We start from the raw sequence: 21,009 nt of genomic DNA on the forward strand, positions 1-21,009 counted from the left end.
AGGTGTCTGATAATGCACAAGCCCTATGAATAAACTGTTTTAAATTCTCTACCTTGTGTCAGCTGTGGCGAAGTCTCAGTGCTTTACTGTGCTCATAGGATAGGCATTCTTGCTCCATATTCACAGATACAAAGATTTACACACTCGGATATGTTAAAAAAAAAAAAAAAAAATCAATTTACCTCCATGGGAGCATTTTCCTTATGAATGGAAAGGTCTCTGAAAATAACTTTTATGGACCAGCAGTCCTATAAAACAAATATGACCTTTAGATTTTGTTTTTCAGAGGAGTGATGAATAAATATAAGAGCAGCAGGTTTTAATTTCAGAAATCAAAAAGCAACACTAAAGAGGACTGGTTTTGTTCATTTTAGTCTCTAAATTATGGGGCACCATATAATCCATGGTAGTACAGCAGTAGTGTTGTTGTCTCACAGCAAGAGGTTCTCCCAAGAGGTTCTCCTGTTCGATTCTCGGCTGGAGTGCCTTCTGTGTGGAGTCTGCATGTCCTCTCCACGGTCGAGTGGCCTCCGAAAGACATGCGTGAATGGATGTGCCTTCGCTGAAGGTTGGGCGTCGGGCTGGCAACTCGGCACCATAAAAATTGACTGCCAATCATTAGCAGACCGGAGTTCCGCTGTGACGACCCCTAACCGGGAAAAGCCGAAAAGACAAACAGACTCTAAATTATGGTGAGCTGGACACTTGCATATCCCCAGGTCACAAAGCTAATCTCAGAAGATTAGGTCAGAGTTCACAAAAGGAGGAGAAGGCGGGAGAAAGGAAAAAAATGAAAATATATTAGAATACTGAATGCATTGAAAAGTCACAGCTTCAGAATGAAAGCAAGCATGGCATCTTTTACAAGCCAGTGCATTCTCCACTTTACATTTACCTCTTGTATGGCATCTGTTACAAGCCATATGGCATCTGTTACAAGCCAGTGCATTCTCCACTTTACAGTTACCTCTTGTATGGCATCTGTTACAAGCCAGTGCATTCTCCACTTTACATTTACCTCTTGTATGGCATCTGTTACAAGCCAGTGCATTCGCCACTTTACATTTACCTCTTGTTCAGGTTTACTAAACTTGTTTCTTTAACCTCCTATTACACTGCTTCAACACATGCATTGCTGCTACTGGAAGTACAGGAGAATGGTAACATAACTGCATTTGTATACAACTTTGTTTCATAAACGATAATTTGATTGTTACCTTTCTTCTGTACATTCAGTGTGAAACATTATCATTAATTACAAATGTGGTAATAATAAAGCCATTACAATGATTCTGCTATTGCATGACTGTTCTGATCACAATGTAAACAAAAAAATGTTTTGTGCACTAATGTGACAAACATTTTGAATCAAATTAAACAGAATCAGTTTAGCAACAGTGGGAAAATTGAGATGCATTTAAATCAGAACAGGGGAAAAAAAATAAAAGTTACATTGAAGACAGACAAGACATAAGCATAAGATGTAAAATGTAAATGTAACTTCCAAAGAACGACACCTGAAGTAATACTGGTGGTGTACTTCACTGCAACGAGCAACAAAAACCCAATTAGAAACACAAGTCTAAATAGCTTACCTTACTACAAGTTAACTAAACAAATGCTTAATGAAAAGAGGCAGCTTAAAAAGCAATCACTGTCAAGCACAGCAATGATGGCCAGTGTTGACCTTGCCTCAATCAAATGCATGTGGTGCATGTAACTTACTCATTTTAGACCTACTGTCTTCTCTACAACCATCCTCCTCCAAGCTAACGGGTAAAGTTACAAAGCAGATGGGGGTGTTGACACCAAGAAGCTATTTACCTATAATGAGGGAGGGCTGAGGAACAAAGTAAGAAGAAATGGAATTGCACCGATTGTCACACTGACTGACAGCTGCATTGTGAGCATCGGCAGGAAATATAACCTTACATCCAAATTCTGTACTCACTGTACAATCAGAAATTCGCAAAAAAGGCAAACCACAAACTACACAAAAAAGACAATTCAAAGACCAGATTTTTTTTAAAAAGTCATCAACAGAAGTTCCGCAATTTTGCAAGGACAGCCAACAGAGCAAACTTTTCACAAATAGATCACATTACAAAAACATATATTTTCACATGTGCATACATACAAGGTTTAATCCTGTAATTGTTTTTTTCTTTAAAAGATACACCAATATCTAACCAGACACAGTAGTATTAATGGAGCAAAACAGGAAGCCTAAATGGTGTAACAAAAGTAGCCTAGTAAAGCATTTTATGGTGCATTCTTAATGCAGCATTAAAACTGGCTACTTTCTCAAAAACTGGAAATGAGCTACTGTAGTTCCTTAATCCACAAGTGAAACCCTCTCACAGAGCCCAGTAACTACAGATGTATCATCCCCACAAGCACATTATGGTAGATGAACAGAATGAACATGCAACTTATTCAGGTAGACTCAGGAAATCTCCTCCATGACCTAACTAATACAGTTCTGGGAAAGGTAGATCTAGTCTGCTTAATTTCATAAATTTCCTTGAAGTGCGACTGCTGCCCTGAATGAAAACTTTAGTTGTCTATGCAGCTTACCTTAACCTTGCGGATACATTTGACACTGTATGTACCCTTTGACAGAATTGTACACAAAGTAAAGGATCTAAAGGTAAATAAAGTTGTAATAATGAGGATCCACAACTAGCTACACAATTGCACACAAAAGAGGCAAGGAGGAGCACACCCATCCTCACCATCCCATGTCACCAGCGGAGTCACTCAAAGGTCCATCCAGAGACCACTCCTTTCTGGCATTGCTTTCCCTCACATGTCAAAACTGGTACCAGCACCTGGCACACAACATATACAGATGACTGCTGACTTAATAATATAACGCCACTGATACAACCTCCCTTCACATAGCACACTACACATGAATGGTGCAGAAGAAATAAGCAGAAATATTCTACCACCTAGCAAACACCCCCCCCCCCTTGCCAGCTACTAATAGGCAATAACTACAAATCAATGAAAATAACAATGGACTCCTTGCAAATGATGACCTTTCACTCTATCCCCATGTAGCTTCTCTCTCTCATTTCATGGGGATTTACCTGCCAGATCCTCCATAGGTTTACAGGCATACCAGGGATGTAACCGTTCCCTTACACACAGCTGTTAGCAGACAGACCACATAATACTGCACCCTGTTCTGTAACTAAAAGGCCATCTACTGCAGCGGAAAGTGGTAAAGGGTCTGATTCCAAAAGACTTGCTCTTAGTGTAAGTGAAGACTTGCACAGAGAGCAGGTCTTTTGGAATCTGGGTCACTGTCTGTTTATAGATAGGGCCTTTCACCAAAGTTGTTCACTTACACTGACAGCAACTCTTTTGTAATCTGCTTCATAATGATTCCTCACAAACAGAATGGAAGGACTTCAGGGCTAGATTTACAGGAAAAAAAAAAGACTACAGCATCTCTTTCACTCTCCTCTGTATCTCATCACCTTCTTAGAAGAGACGTATGGCTGCATACCTCTCAACCTCAAAGCAAAATAGCTGGACAAAGCCACAAATAATAGATTCATAGGTGTTTAAGCTAATGAAAACAAAGGCCTTTTTAAGCCTAGCCATGCATCCCAAATCTCTGAGAAGTTCTGATACCCTTGATAAGTGTAAACATGTGCCTGGGAGATGAACCATTTACAGGTTACCATTAGAGACATAGGTGCCAAATCAGGGATGAATTTCCAGTTTCCCATCCAATTGTCCAAGTTGCACTTGAATTGGGTTAAGGAGGAACTCTGCTTCACATGGATGGGGAGCCTATTCCATAGATGGGGTAGTCTCTGGGATACAAACCTATCTCTCCAGCAGGTCCTATTTATATAACAGGCAAGGTTTAAGCCTTTAGAATGGGTAATTCTGGTGTTATTCACTTTGTGGATATGCAGGAGGTCCAGCAGAGTGGGACTGACAATGCCCTGTATGCCAAGCATAGATCTCCCCTCAGAAGCCTGTGGGAGACAGAATACATGGACAGGGCCTTGAGGCAGTCTGCATAGGACATATTAATTACACCTTGTATTCTTTTAAATGAGGAACCTTTGAGAAAATGACTGATTTCAACAACTGTCTAAGTTTCTGGTGTCATTCCAAGGGGATCCAGTGTCCGTCTGCCTGGGAAGAAATGATAGATAGACCTTGATGCTTTGCCAGAGACGGCCTGCATCAGTCATCCCTGATATTCCAGCTTCTGGCTAAGGCTCTTGCCACCCCTATAGTGCCTTTTTAGGCAGTGTTCCAAAGACCAAATTTCCACCGACAGGATATGTACACCTCTAGACTGATAGCCCAGAATAATGCATACAAGATACTCCAGGTACAACTAGCACTGGGTAAGACGCAATACAAGTCACAGCCAGCTACAGAACCCCAACAATGTCCCTACACTCTCACTCTACGTTCCTAAGCACCCTAGTATCTATCAAGGTCCAGCCCAATACTCTCATACTGGGTGACTTAAAACTACCCCTTCATCAACTAGGAAAACTACTCAAGTACCAATGTGCTGGCCCAACGCTTCCTGGAATTCATCAATTCCAATGCCCTGGACAAGCTCATTCTGACCCCCACCAACATTGGATGTCAATGCTCCACACCAACAGTCAATTTCTCCCTGGTTAAATCTGACCACAAACTGATCACCATGGAAATCTCCATCTCACCTACACCCCCTGCAAAGGTGACCACCCTGGAAAACCTCGCCAAGCTGACTTTCGGTTCCTAAAACTCACAGTGAAACTCACCTACACATAGATATGCTGCTATTGTTTCAATTTTACTTTGACAATATTACCTTCATAATGTTCCTAGTCTTCCTTGTCTCCCTAGTCTCCTGTTTTGGGATGGGTGTGGGTCACTGGGTCACTGTTGTCCTACTTTACTTACAAATTACTACTTATTAAATTTCTATTGTGATATTTTATTAATTTTTATCCATCTATATGTGCAACTGTTTCCTGCATTGAGAATGAAGCATTGTAATTTCGTTCAGCTACACTGCTGTGTAGTTCTGAATGACTAAGTTTTCTTTAACTTTGACTAAAAACAGAGGTGGCCAACTTCCCGACACCCATGCCAATGGAAAACAGATGCAGGACTGCTGAATCATACACCAATGCACTGTACGAGCACATACACAAATGCATGGAACTTGCCATACCAAATAGAACCAAGACACTCTCCAAAAAAAAGAAGACAATCTGGTGGTCCCCAGCCATCAACAAACTCTACAACAGAAGGAAGAAATTGTTACAGAAAAAAGTGAAGCCACAAGACTGGAAAAATTCCCTTATCAACCTCCACAAAAATTTGAGATCCCTTATCAAATCCTCTAAAGCCAGCTATGAAGGCAGAATTGCAGCTAACACCAAAAACAGCCACAAAGTCTTCTATAGCTATATCAAAAACCTCCAAGGCAATACCCAGATTTGCTCTGAGTTAGTACCTCCTATACTGAGCCAACAGATACAGCCAAAATACTGGCAAACAGATTCGGTGCCAACTTTACCCCCCCCCCCAAGGCCCTATCACAATACCAGAGGAAAGCCTGGTACCAAACATTTCTGCAGCACAGATAAAAGCTGCACTGTCCAAAGCCAAGAATATAGTATCCATGGGACCTGATAACATCCCTGGCTGCATTCTACATGAGCTACAAAATGAACTGGTATCACACCTGTGTGACCTGTTCAATCACAGCCTTGCCTCTGGCCTTGTCCCTAACGAATGGTGCACTGCTACAGTCATCCCTCTCCATAAAGAGTGAGGGACTACAGACTCTGGGAACTATTGCCCCATTAGCCTGATGAGTCTGGTATGTAAAGCTATACAGCACATCATCATGGACCTGCTTAACAAAGATGTAGCCAATCTCCAAACTCTTGACCCCACGCAGCTCAGCTTCGTCAAGGGGAGATCCTGCCCCTGGTTGACTTCTTCGAGGCAGTCACCAAGGCTGTGGATGAGGATAAGACAGTGCATACAGCCTACCTCAACCTGGCCAAGGACTTTGATACTATTCCCCACTCTGGTATAATTGATAAACTCACCAAACTAGGCATCAATCCTTATATCACTAGGTGGGTTACAAATTGGCTCACAGACAGGACCCACAGACTGAAAGTTGCAGACTCAAAGTCCGATTGTTGATCACGAGTGGAGTCCCACAGGGCTCAGTCCTGGGCCCTCTCCTGTTTGACATCTACTTCTCAAAAGTCCAGGCTAACACACAGGGACTCTGGCTGACCAAGTTCACAGATTACTGCAAACTAGGAGTTATTATTAACTCGCCAAGTGATGCAAACGTCCTACAAAATAGCCTCTCTGAGGCCAGTGACTGGTGTTGGAACCATAGCCTTAAGCTAAATGCCAAAAAATGCATTATCATTCCCTTTGGAAAAAATTCAGTCCCTACTAATTACGTCGATGGGAGCCCACTGAACACTGAAAGGGCCATAACAGATCTGGACACCCAGGTCGACAGCAACCTCACCTTCGACTACCACATTGTCACAGTGGTCAGAAAGTTCTTCTACGTGGTACATCTCATAACCAAAGGTTTTGAATCCAGGAAGAAAGAGGTTAGCATCCCTCTTTACTCATCCCTTCATTAAACCAAATCATAAAATATAACGCCCAGTTTGGCATGTACCTGACCAGACACCTGCAACAGTTGGAGAGGCCACAAAAGTACCTCACAAAAAGGATCTTGGGCCTTAAACATATGTCTTACACAGACAGACTCAAGAAACTTCAGCTCACAGACAGACTCAAGAAACTTCAGCTGTTCTGAGTCTCTTATCACCTTTAGAGGTGATCTCTGCTTGACTTACAAAGCCATGTCCAACCCAGCCCTACTTGAAATGCTACACGTAAAGAAATCCCAATCCCTCCATGTCACACATGCCAGAGATCACAACCTCATTACCACAATCAGCAAATCATGCTGGAGGGACAGGTTCATCTCCGCAAGACTGCCCATACCTGGAATAAGCTTCTCATTCATGTCAAGCAGAGCACCTTGCTGGCCCTCTTCAACAGAAATCTAGACGAGTAGATGGGCAACAGAAAGTTTACCCCAAGGATCACTCCAGCTGCCCTACTTGACAAAGGCAATGTGAACCAACATCGGATGGCATGGCGCCAGGGCAATTATTTTCTGGGCTAGGCCTGTAAAGGCTCCCGGGCCATTAGCCTAGTACACACATATGAACCTATGCCATTCCAACTGTTAGACATGTCTGGTTAGGTACATAACAAATGGGGCATTGTACTCAGAGGTCTGATGAATGCCGAATACAGTGGAACAATTACTTCCTTGGACTTAAGATGCACAACATAGAATGATTTCCTCACCACTGTAGACACATGATGGTCAAAGGCTAGATTACTATCCATATGTGTCCATAAGTCCCCGATTACTGGGTCAAATCTAAGGGGTGTGTTGTCAATATGACAGTTGCCAGGGATGGATGACTTCCCAAAGGATACTATTATGCATTTCTTGGCATTTAGTTTTAATCCATGGCTCTGATACCAGTTGTTTGGCTGTGTCAGCCCCTCCTGGAGAACATTTATATCAGTGTGAGAATCAATGACGGTTCCTAATTTGCAATCATCTGCAGACTTCGTCAGCCAGAGATCATGGACAGTGGCCTTGACCTCGAAGAAGTAAATGCCAAAAAGGAGCAGTCTAAGGACTGATCATTGAACTCAACTTGTGACTGGCCTCTTTGTAGAGGTGGACTTCCCAATTCTAACTTCCTGGGTCCTGTCTGTGAGTCAGTTGGCTATCCACTGGGTGACATATGGGCTTGTACTTAACCGCTTGAGTTGGTCAACAATGCACGAGTGGGATACTGTGTCAAATGCCTTGGCCGGGTCAAAGTAGGCAGTGTGAACAATTCTGCCTTCATCCACTCCTTTAGTGACCTTCTCGAAGAAATCCACCAAGCTGAGTAGGCATGATTTGCCCTTGATGAAACCAAACTGAGTTGGGTCCAGTGTCTGGAGGTTTACTACATCTCTATTGATCTCCATTACAATTCTTTCCATGGCTTTACATACAAGACTAGTGAGAGTTATGGGTCTGTAGTTTCTAGGGTCTGTAGATGGCCCACCTTTGTGCAGAGGGATGACTGTTGCCCTTCTCCATTCAGGAGGCATGAAGCCTGTTTGGAGGCTACAGTTAAATAGTAATTGCAGAGGCCCTGATAGGTCATGTTTCATGCAATTTAGAACGCATCCTGGGATATTGTCTTGGCCTATTGATGCAGTGTTCTTGGTCTTAGAAAGAGCATTAAGAACCTTTTCCCTAGTGATAGTAGGGAGATCTGTATTTGATGATATTTCCTGAGAGAAGGTTAAAGGGGAGAGAGGGATAAAGATGGAGCTGAATTTATCAGCCCGGAGGTTTGCTACATCTTCTGGCTCAGTATAGGTGGCTCCATTTACAATGAGCTCTGCACACAATTGTGTATTGCCTTCAAGGTTGCAGACATAACTAAAGAATGCTTTGTGGTTGTCCTTGGTCTAGGAGGCCATACTTACCTCAAATTTGGCTTTGGTAAATTTTATTTGTCCTCTGATTTGTTTGAAAGTTTGATGAGAGTGCTTTTATCCTGCTAGGCGCTGCACCTCTTACTTTTTGTTATGATTTTCTTCCTCCTGTTAATGGGGGTACAAAGGCCAAAAACTAAGTACACTTTTTAAAATATTGCTCTTACAAACTTAAGAGTTTTGCTAGAATAACATGTTTTGCATTAACATGAATTTTTTGAAGGATCTGAAGTCTGAAAATCAAATGTCTGCCATTATTTTCTGACTTCAGTCTTCAATGATTTGCCAGCGAATTCCCAGAAAACTACAATTTTATGAGAAATGGATCAAAACCATGGATAATCTCTGACTATCTGGACAGTTGAGAGGTATGTATGCCTTTTCAGAACATTAAAAGAACCTCCTACTGCTTGAAACCATTTGCTTTGAATACCTCCCCAGTGGTCTCTATACAAAATGGCACTTGGCCTCAGTAACATTTACTATTAAACCATAACATGAAACGTGACACATCTCAAAAAGTACCATACTAAATGTATCAAACATCCCTCTCAATAAAACTCAGCCAATTAATAAAATATTTTCAGAAGAAACTGACTACATGGAAGCCTCTAACTTCCAGCATGGGATTCATGGCATCAGGCCCCCTTGATGGTCAACATGCCTTAAGCTTGTTCAGCAAACCTATTAACTTATGGCTTCTGAGACAACAGCTCTTCAAACTTGTCTCAATTTACTTACTTTCTGAAGCTAACAGTTTGGCACTTCATTGCTACTTGCAGCACTAGGTACAGCATTTACTCTGACGTGATTGTTGAAAGCTTCTATAAACAGGCACTACAGCGCATAACTGTGTGAAACTTCAATGCACTTTACACAGCAGGGAAAAGAAACAAAGATCAGGCCAAAGGAACTGACCAAAACTGTGGGTAAAAACAGTCAGTATGTATACACAATAAATATTCCATTTTCGTGCATCTGAAAGAATCCGCTATAGACCCCTGGGAGGCTAGGATACACCTGTTGAGCAAGCTCTAGAACTTACATTAAGCCAGTAAAAATGTCACAGAATATCAGGCATCTAGTAAACATGTATGCTTGCAGAGCACATTATACACCGGATGACAATTCCACATCATTTGTGGAACAAAAATAAACATGGAAAAAATGACCGAATATCAGTGTGACATTTGTGCCTCTGAGAAGTCCCTCAGTGGAATGTACAGGCTGTTTTCAAAATTACTTAAGGCGGTGAACGTACCATGTGCAGGTGTGTGCGTTTGTGTGAGCACGCATGTGCATAGATGTATGTGCATGTGGACATGGGATCTTAAATAGATTTCAAGAAATGTCACAGTTCCAAATGTCACAGTTCCGGTAAATAAGTGCTGTAGACTACAATGAAATAATGCGTTATGTGCAATTTAAAACAAGACAGCGGGTAGGCCTGGGAATGAGCCTTGACAGATGGGTAAATAAATCAAACCTATATAAGAAGTAGGTACCATGTTTATCACTGGGCAAGGCTGACTATCAGAAATGGACCAGTACTACTTCTGAACTGGTTCTCCCTCACAACATACAAGCAAAATAAGGGAATGGGACAGTAGAACACTCTAATAGCATGCATGCAGACAAACACAAAATCATCAGAAATTAACTTGTGCAGATTGACAAAAATAGAGATAGTTACAGTTATTAAACAAAAAGGCACTAAGGTAACATAACAGGTAACCTCACAAAACCTTTATTAATCCCCCTTGAAAAAATGTAAAAAAATCCACACCATTCAGTATGTCAAGTTTACAAATGAATAAACCTTATTCAAAAATCATAGAAAAGTTGTTGTTCATCAATTCTGTTCAATTATTTAAAATAAACATAAAAAACAGCTCACAAATCAATTATTCAAATGCACTATCCCTAGCATGTATTTTAAGATACAAGGCAGCTTGTATATAATATAAAACTATGTAAACTTAAATATTTTAACAGATATGTTTTTTGTTTTATATGGAATGTTTATTACTGCACACACTGCTTTTCTGGGTAGCTATTACTTACTTGAGATTCTAGCAAACAAGGTATTGTTGAGCAGGACTTTAAGATTTGGTGAACAGGAACTTTAGGAGATAATTGTTTAATTTAACTACCCTCCTGCTTTTTCATCATTGATTAATCAAGCACTAATTAATAGCTGTATTTAAAGGTTGTTTTTACTGAAGTTAACTGACCCTGAAGATGCCCATGAGGGTGAAAGTGCTTAGTCAGTTCAAGTTGCTGTTTTTTTATTTCTTCATTCATCAAATTGTGGATTAATACAGGTTTTGTGAGGTTACCGGTTATGTTACCTTAGTGCCTTTTTGTTTACTAGTTGTTTCACACTGAGTTTCTTCAATAGTTTCAGTTATCCATCAATGAAGGATGACAACGAAAACATATCACAATGGTCCATCAGTGCAGGATGACAATGCAAACCTATCACAATGGTTAGCATGAATAAAAACTAAAACAGCACATTGATGCTGCTAAAGCAGAAGGAACAGAACTGCACACAAATTAATAAGAATGTTTTAGAACTAACATTTAAAACCATGAGCTAAGGAAATCCAGTTTTCTGGTAGAAAGGGATTATCTTTATAAAAGATTTACATTCCCACATGCCATAAGACCTTGCCTAAAAAAATGTACATTCCAATAAACAAGTAATTTGATTCTGTTATACTGCTGGTAACATGACAGAAGTAATAAATACCCAGGTATATATTGTGAGAACAAAACACAGCACCGTATTTCTGCTACATTCTTATCACATTATTGTAACTGCAACACAAGCAATGTGAATAAGATTTAAAATTTACTTCTTTTATTAACTAATCCTAGAAATCCTCACAACAATGTCAAGCAATTAATACATATCTGACCCCAGAGAATCTGTACGAAAGTCTTAATATACTACTGTTTCAGCAAGTTTCAGTATTAGTGACAGCAGAACTGAAGTAACATGTAACCAACAGCATAGCTCTGTTAGAAAGCCTAACTAGGCTTCTTAAGCTCATTTCTTTCCCACATATGCCAGTCTGGAATTTCATGGGCATGTTTGCAGTGCACTGTAGAATTACTGGATCCAAGCAGTTACCAAAAGAATGCCAGTGCAGAGTCCTGTGATGTCTCATTCCACCCACCCCCACTATCTGAGCCTCACTTTCCTCTTAGGAAGTTAAAGGACTCCTGTATCAATGCAATATTGTGCTCAAAGAGAGAGTTGCTCTTTATACCATAATCACCCTCAAAGCAATTCATGTGTAATCCTGAGCTTCTGCTCAAATCCCCCAGCGAAGACGCATTACATCGAGGCACCGTCATCACATAAGTATCACAGGTGCTCTTATTCTTGTTGTATCCTGTGGTAGTAAACTAGACTAGTCAACAGTAATAAGTGTAACATGGCATCACAAAACAAATGTGGTGACATACAACGTATCCACATGTAGAGTCATTCAGTAAAACAAATCATTATATGGCACACAAAGGCATTATTAAATACTTTCAAGTCTCTTTCTGTCAATATTTACACCTTCATGGAAAAGTACAGTTAAAATAAAATAAATGGCACTAGGTTTCATCCCTTACCTGCAGTGAAGTTTCATATGCTACTGGTTTTCAACCGTTACCCTATAGGATCCAAAATGGAAAACATTAAGAGATGGTACAGGAAGCTGGGAAGCTCAACATACAAAGACAAAAGGTCAAACAAATGATCAAGAGAAAATCAGTTCTAAGGTGGAGAAAGTTTAAAATTAAACTAAGAAAACACACATCTGTTTGAATTATTCAGCCTAAAACAATACAGTAAGTACTTGGACTCCAATTCTATCTTGGACTCTTTGTAGGTAATACATTAGTACTGCAACTGTAAAATCTGTTCCTCCACTACTGAGTAACAGATCTATGAAACAAGCTTGCTGCAGAATGATTCATGAAAAAATGGCAAATTACACCCCCCCCACACACACACACACACACACACACACACACACACACATGGAGAGAGGGAGAGATAAATACACACGATGTCTGAGAATATATGCTGCATCGTTTTCAGAGTGAGAATATAAAAGATAAACGACAAGATGCATTTAAGTCTTGTAAAATCTGTAGCAGGTAAGATAAAAATGTGATTTTTACTTGCAGTGTGTATTATCCAGCGGCATATCCTAATTTGTGAACTTGAAACCTTTTTCCATACAATGTATACTACAATGTATGAGAACTATAAGTCCATTCTACTGGGAAATGCATCCAAGATGCATACAACGTAAAATGTAGGACAGACACCTGAACCAGGAACTGTAATCCTTCTGCCCTTTGATCACAATATACAATGGCAAGTACTCGTAGGCCAGGAAGCGAAAGACTGTAGAAGAGTAACTAGGAAATTCTGTTACACAGATGTCAGCCTAGAGCAGGAAAACAAGCCCTGCTGAACTGCACTTGCATTTTCTACTTCAAAATTGTTTTTACTGAATATTTTTTAAAAATGAAATGCAATTTGTCATACCATAGTGAAATAAGAATTTTTTTGGTTAACAGCAAATACCCACTTTAAAAAATACATATCACTGCACCTGCATTTTCTGTTTGGAAAAAAGGCATAAAATGAAGCGAGTGAACAGTGACGTGCAGATCTGCTAGCTGTCCCCATACTTGTCTTTGCCTGAAATAGGTCTAGAAATTAAGACAGTTTAGATTATTGAGCAGTAATTCTTTTAGTTTAAGGACAGCTAGTGAAAAAACGCAAGATGTAGACAGACATTCCTTCTTGCAATCTGTTTGCTCAAAGTGATTTTCTGATTCCCTGTACAAGTTCACATTTCTCTGTGTAACAGTTAATTATACTACTTAACACATTCTTACCTAGTATTTATATTTATTCACTTTTAAAACAGTTAAGAGGCAGGTCATCTAGTCCCTTATTTACTACCTTGTGTTTAATTACTTGACTTCTTAAGTGAAACAGTAAGAGAGAGATGCCCCAGTCTTTTAGTCTGGGGTAGTGGCAATTAACTACTTAGGACAGTGATGGCGAACCTTTTGGGTTTGGCATGTCAGAAATTCAGAAAATGCCTAATTTGACTCTGCTTGCATGTCACCCTCTCCAACAAAAAATAAAATACACAAATGAAAAAATAAAAATAAGTAAAACAGCAGCTTGACTTGGCAATATTTGCCCACTCTTCCTTGCAAAAACGCTCCAAATCTGTCAGATTGTGAGGGCATCTCTTGTACACAGCCCTCTTCAGGTCACCCCATAGATTTTCTATTGGATTTAGGTGTCGGCTCTGGCTGGGCCATTCCAAAACTTGGATTTTCTTCTGGTGAAGCCATTCTTTTGTTGATTTGGATGTATGCTTGAGGTCATAGTCATGTTGAAAGCTAAAATCCTCTTCATCTTAAGCTTTCTAGCAGACGCCTGAAGGTTTTGGGCCAAAAGTGACCGGTATTTGGAACTGTTCATAATTCCCTCCACGTTGACGAAAGCCCCAGTTCCAGCTGAAGAAAAGAAACCCCAAAGCATGATACTGCCACCACCATCCTTCACTGTGGGGGTGGTGTTCTTTTGATGATGCGAAGTGTTGTTTTTGCACCAAACATACCTTTTGGAATTGTGGCCAAAAATTTCAACCTTGGTCTCATCAGACCATAACACATTTTCCCACACGCTTTTGGGAGACTATGAATCATTCTGCAAATTTTAGCCAGGCCTATATGTTTTTTCTGTGTGAGAAGGCTTCAGTCTTGCAAACCTACCCCATAGCCCAGACATTTGGAGATTATGGGAGATTGTTCTCACATGTAGTACACAACCAATACTTGTCAGAAATTCCTGCAGCCAAAAATTCTTGCAGCTCCTTCAGTGTTGCTTTAGTTCTCTTGGCGGCCTCCTGGACCAGGTTTTATCTAGTCTTTTCATCAATTTTGGAGAGACAACCAGTTCTTTGCAACGTCACAGTTGTCCCATATTTTCTCCACTTTTTGATTATGGTCTTCATTGTGTTCCATGGTACATCCAATGCTGTGAAATTTTTTTGTACCCTTCTCCTGACAGATACAAAGCATCAAAGGGATCTCATTATTGAAAGGTAAGCTCTCTGTGAAGCAAGGCTTTTGCTGTAGCAGCCAACTGAGTAAATGTCAGGAAAACCCTACTAGGACAGCTGAACTTTATTTGGGGTTAATCAGAGTCTCTAACTGATGTCAGGTGTGTACCCAAGAAGACTTCTTCTTTTGGCTTTCCCTGGTTAGAGGTCACCACAGCAGATTTACCTTGTCCACTCATGACTGGCAGTGGAGTTTTACAGTGTCGAGTTGCCAACCCGGCACCCAACCTTCCACAGAAGGCACATATACACACACACACACACACACACACACACACACACACACATGCAAGCACTCATGTCTAGGGCCAATTTAGAATGTCCAATCCACCTACAGCAGGTCTTTGGGATGTGGGAGGAAACTGGAGCACCCAGGGGAAACACATGTGACCACAGGGAGGACATGCAGACTCCACACAGTAGGCACCCCAGCCGAGGATCAAACCAGAGAACCTCGATGTGAGGTGGCAACGCTAACCTCTGCACCACCGTGGCCATCCTGTGTACCCATGAAGACTAAATGCTGTAAATTAAATCAAAAGGTACTTCAACAAAGTATTAGTTTAAGGGTGTGCACACTTATGCAACCAGCTTATTGTACATTTTTATTGGTGGTGCTGCGGTAGCGTTGTTGCCTCACAGTTAGACGTTGCCCTTTCGATTCTCAGTTAGAGTGTCTTCTGTGTGTTGACATGCGTGAATGGGCATTCCTTCATTGAAGGTTGTGCGTTAGGCCCAGCAAGCCAGCACGTAAAAATCTACTGCCAATCATTAGCGGACTGGAGTTCCACTGTGGCGACCCCTAACCGGGAAAAGCCGAAAGACACAAACAAACAATATTTATTCCACTAACATTTGTTTTTCAATTGAATTGTATATATTATAGGTCACATTAAAGGTGGGAAAAGGTTTGAAATGATTTATTGTGGTCTCATTTTTTAGATCACAAAAACCTGGCATTTTAACAGGGGTGTGTACCATTTTTATATCTACTGTATACGCACACACACACAACTGTTTCCCATTTAAGTCCATGTGATGTGTAAAAAGACAGACTAAACATTTCATACAGCTTTACAAAGGTTTTTTGAACTTGCTGACTGATGGTTGGTGGTTTTATGCTCTGGTTCAAAGACAAGTTTTCATTTTTTTATGTTAGAAGTACTGCTATAGTAGGGGAGAGATGGTCAAGTCAAAATCTGCTTGGGTTATTATGTAATTACTAATTAAATCTTATTTAAAGCAGTTTTTTTTTTTTTTAAGTTTCAGTTCTGGTTTGCTGGTAATGCTTTTTCTGACTGACCAGTTGAGGTTTGTGTTTTATTTATTCATTCATTCATTTTAAAATCTTCACACAAATTCTTAGCAGGTGTGATGCAAATGGGTGGCCATCTGTAGCACAAAGTGTTAGGGATAACAATTTGCACTGCAGAACACCCGTAGCACAAAGTGTTAGGGACAACAATTTGCATTGCAGAACACCCGTAGCACAAAGTGTTAGGGACAACAATTTGCATTGCAGAACAGGTGCTAATCAGTCCACACAAACAGCTTCACTGTGGCTGCATAAATGACAGGCAGTGTTTGAGTGTAATGAAACATAGCATGGAGTTAGGGAGATGCTGCACTCCTTAGCGTGACTTCATGTTAAATAAAGGTCCCATCTGCTTTAGTTGGTAGTAGCTCAGTTGTATGTAGAAGATCCCACTGCACCTATGGAAAAAAACAGGAGTACAGAAGTTCCCTGATGCCCTGGACAAATTTTCACTAGTAGTATAAATATCACCTCAGGTCTCCCCTGAAGAGAGACCATTAGCTTAATTGGACTAACCCAGTCAACAAAAAACAAAGAAAAAGACCCTTTTCTGGTTCTTAACTTCAGACTGGGGAGAGCAAAAACAGTGCCAAATGACTATGTTACAGTCATAACTTTCATTTCTGGGAGCTTGATTTAGGTGAACAATGTTGTTTTGAGGGGATATGAGAGTTTCTTTGATGTGTGCAACATGGAAATCCCCCGTTCCTTTTACTGTGAACTTTCCTTAACTAAGGATACGGGAAAGTGGAGACAAATGTTTGATGATGAGGGCACAGTGGTGAGAAATACTTCAGACCAGATATTTATTTCTATTATAGCCCTTTAAAACTGCCGTCTTCAGTACAATCCATTAAGCTGGAATACCATATGCATTCAGTAATTATATGGTCTGAATTACTGCTTGAAGGTCATCTATAGGTGTTACTTGTACAAATAAGATCTCTTAAAGGCTGGTGTTGTTCTTGAAAGCTTGCAGAACAGACTAAGAGAATAAGCTTTTTGTGATATTAAATACATACGTGGCTCACTGTCTAAAATGAAATAGCTTTATCGTACAAGTACTTAGTAAGCCATCATGATGAAAGCATTAAAAAGCCCTCTTCAGATGCACTTCTTGTTTATTTTTATTTATTTTATATTTGTTAACCGGGGGTGTCTGACTGAGCCGAAAAGGCCCTTTTTCAGCAGAGGCCCGGGGAGAAAAGCTCCACATAGAAAAATTACAGATACATTTAGTTATTTAGACATGATCAGTATATACATAAATTACAAAAGACATGTTTTTACAGTGGTATGCAGCACATCAACAGTTACAGTGGAGAGAACAAACACAATATTAATTTAAAAATAAAGGTAATTAATAGATTTGTGGTGTACAGCTGAAATTTGGAACATAGGTAGAATACATACTTGGTACACAGGTACAGTACATACATTGTAGATTAGCCAGTGTTTGTGAGTAAGATTGAAAACTATTATCAAGTACTCTAGGTTTAGTATGTGAACCTTTTATAACAATGTCAGTTTAAAATTATTTCTTAATTTCAGACTGTAACAAAACTGTTACCTTCAACATCTAATCAGATGCGGTAGGTTGTGCTAACCAGTTAGGCAATACATCACTGAACTACATTAAACTGTGTATGAAGTATTATCCATACTTCTAGCTAGCTTCCTACACAAATGAATAGTGTATGTTTCTTCGACTGACCACATACAAACAAACAATGCAAGTCTATAGGAAGAAGTGCAACAGGCTTCACCAAGTGACCCACAATGAAACATTCAAATTAGAGAATTCAGGCTTGTAAGCTTTTTATATTCTTTGATAACAAGCAATGCAAGGCATTATAGCAGGAATTGGGTGCATAATCCAGGAAATGTTCTTGAGATAACAACTGTTAAAAAAAATTATTTGGTTCTTCAGACAGCATGGTATCCATAAATGCTTTCACATTAAACATTCACTACTGCAATGGCAAATTATTCCCTCATAATAGATTGAGGTTACTTTTTTATCCTTCATTATTCATTTGTTTTTATAAAAGTACACAAAGCTTGCCATCCATTTTAGCTAGAAGAAGCATAAAAGGACTATAACGCATGTATGACAAGTAGTGAGTGTGTGTGTGTGTGTGTGTGTGTGTGTGTGTGTGTGTGTGTGTGTGTGTGTGTGTGTGTGTATACACTACGTATGTGTCTGTGTATACGTAGTTGACACTGTAGCCTAATATTTGCAGTTATTATATGGATGGATTTCCTGTTTGATGGCAAAGTCAGAAAGACACACTGAATAACATGGCTGTACACATCAGAACTCCATCTCATTTTTAGCCATCCTGTTATACCAAATGTTACATTGTATCATAAATAAAGAAGTGACTTTCCAAGTCATGCACAGTATACTGGCTAAGAAATGCAGTGTACTCTTAGTGCCAGAACTATACAAGGTATAAAGGAAACAGTCTTCATGTACCAGAAAAAATATGGTTTCAAAAATATTTGAAAATAAGTCATGTTAACCTTTGAGAAATTATTCGGCACAGCCCCCAAGTAACCTGCCTCCATTTCTTTATCAAATACAAAAGTCTTTCAGCTAACATTTTTTTATTTTTCTTCTAATACTTTTATTCATTGGTTGCTTTCTAATTACCTTCTGTACCCATACATGTTTTTCAGGTGAATGAAAGAATTAAATGAAAAAACAAAAAGCAAATGAAACAAAGAATTCTGAAAGTTATACAAGTCATGTGATCAAACCCTTCAGTATTTCCTCTGAAAACATGCCATAGTTGAAAATTCTGATTAGGTCCTGACTGTGAGAGGAATCTTCAATAAGCATGTAAAAGAAAGTGTGCCTTCATTTCTACATATCACAAAGCAAGACTCCCTGAAAATATAACACCCATGTTTCAAGAGGAAGATGTAGAAAATATTGCAATGAGGAGGCAAAAGTTTCAGAGCTACTGTGACCCAGAGAAGCCGCCGCAGTTTATTTACCATTTGTTCTTCAGGAGAACAAACAGTCTAATGTTGTGTCTTTCGGCTTTTATAGGTTTTATAGGTTAGTGCTAAGCTAACTGCCCTTCTGAGCCATTTTAAGCCTTGCCAATTATCCCTTGTGAGACTCAAACCCTGCACCTTGTGTTTGTAAGGCAAACACCTTAACCATTAGGCCACCCTTCCAACCCCCTTTTGTCTTTTCCCGATTAGGGGTCGGCACAGCGGAACTCCGGTCCGCTAATGATTGGCAGTAGATGTTTATGTGCCAAGTTGCCGGCCCTGATGCACAACCTTCAATGAAGGTACGCCCATTCACGCATGTCTCCACACAGAAGACGTTCTAGCTGAGAATCTAACAGGACAATGTCTTACTGTGAGGCGACAATGCTACCGCAGCACCACCACCGCAGTCTAATAATGTGTTTTATTACTGTACCAAACACAAAAGCCAAAAGCTATTTCCTAGGCCTATTTTGCCTCTGTGCTTGGTAATTACAGGTTTCCCTCCTACTGGTCTTGGTCCTGTTCATTTACAAACTAGTCAGACAGCTCCAGACAAAGATAGAAGAGCCTGCAGGGGCAGCACTGTCATTCAGGCAGCCATGGATGTGTTCTGTGTCCTTATTTGCATCCAATGAAACATGCAATGAGAGCATTTCTAATGAGACCCTAACTCCAATCCTGGTACCCGACATGAGCAATTATGTAACCATAGGTACCTACTATACCCTCAAAATGTATGTAAACTCTTCCATCTGTCCATCCATCTCCCCTTTTTCCCTATATTTGCAAATGAGATCAGGGTATCACATCAACCTTAGCAATCATCTAAAGCCAATGTTCACACCACTGGGTGGCTATCCACAAAATAATGAGTTACACCCACTGACTTGGTATGCCAAGCCATATTCCTGGGACAACGGCTACAACTTCACCACCTTCAAGCCTCTGCTTAGGTGTGTGAGAGCAGCCAGCTAGACCATAACTCCCTCCTAATACAGATAAGTCTGTACTAACCAATTACTCTTACACCCCAACCCCCCAAGCCCTCCATGGCTCTTGCTGCTTCCATGCCACTGTTCAGACTCAAGTCATTGAGGCCCATCTCAGGGCTTTAGCACTTTATGTCACAAATATGGGCCAAAGACCAGCAGCTTGATACGCTGCAGTATTCATTATGTAAGACAGAAGAGATAAGGGGTACACACAACTGAGAGAATCAGATTTAATGTCTGGGCCTTTGGACCAGCCAACCCACAAAGTAAACCTCTCAATTGTTCTTGCCTTATACAAACATGCACATTCTCAGGTCTGATCTCCCCGCACACTATACACATATTTATAGAGCCATGTCCCTATTTTCAAGCTTGGATTTACCCCTTCAGACACTACATGACCAACATACTCACTCGCACCTATATTGTGGATTCTGCAATCTTGGGAGAAATACCTACAGTGTTAAAATGGCAAAAGAAAAATGCCTGCGACATATCTGCAACCCCTCCACATGCTCTTGCAATCCAAACATATTTTCCCTCATAACCACAGCAGTTACAGACACTTATGGTCAACAAGCCCTACAACTCTGCATCTATTACTGCAGCTAGTTAAAATATATGCTTACCATTGGACTTTATGCATTCCACTTGGAAAAAAAATGTACTTTGCAGTGTTCCCTTAATATGGTCAATCTGCCATTTCCCAGACGCAGTCAGCAACTATGTTCACAGCACAAACTGTGTGCTGCGAAGTACTCTGTGGATACCAGAATCAGAACAACATAAAACCCAGATGCCCAGGTAAAGGCATCAAAAATGTAAATGCCACTGCACTCCCCAAGGATACCACCTACACCTGATTACTTACTAATGGCTACCTATGACAGACCATGCACCTCCAAAGAAAATGATTGGTGTTGGGGTT

At 40.2% G+C, this 21,009-nt stretch overlaps 1 protein-coding gene across 2 annotated transcripts in view; it reads right to left on the bottom strand.

The window, feature by feature from the left end:
* Nucleotides 1-21,009, bottom strand: part of LOC122799887 (protein Shroom1-like) — a 1,099,098-nt gene that overhangs the window by 983,572 nt on the left and 94,517 nt on the right. For both annotated transcript variants that reach the window (XM_044069259.1, XM_044069257.1), the window contains exon 2: nucleotides 12,238-12,279. The gene's annotated coding sequence lies outside the window, so the exon portion shown is untranslated. The remainder of the gene's footprint in view (nucleotides 1-12,237; nucleotides 12,280-21,009) is intronic.

The sequence above is a fragment of the Protopterus annectens genome, chromosome 4.part0 (genome assembly GCF_019279795.1).
Source record: "Protopterus annectens isolate FY-2018-M chromosome 4.part0, PAN1.0, whole genome shotgun sequence".
NCBI lineage: Eukaryota > Metazoa > Chordata > Ceratodontiformes > Protopteridae > Protopterus > Protopterus annectens.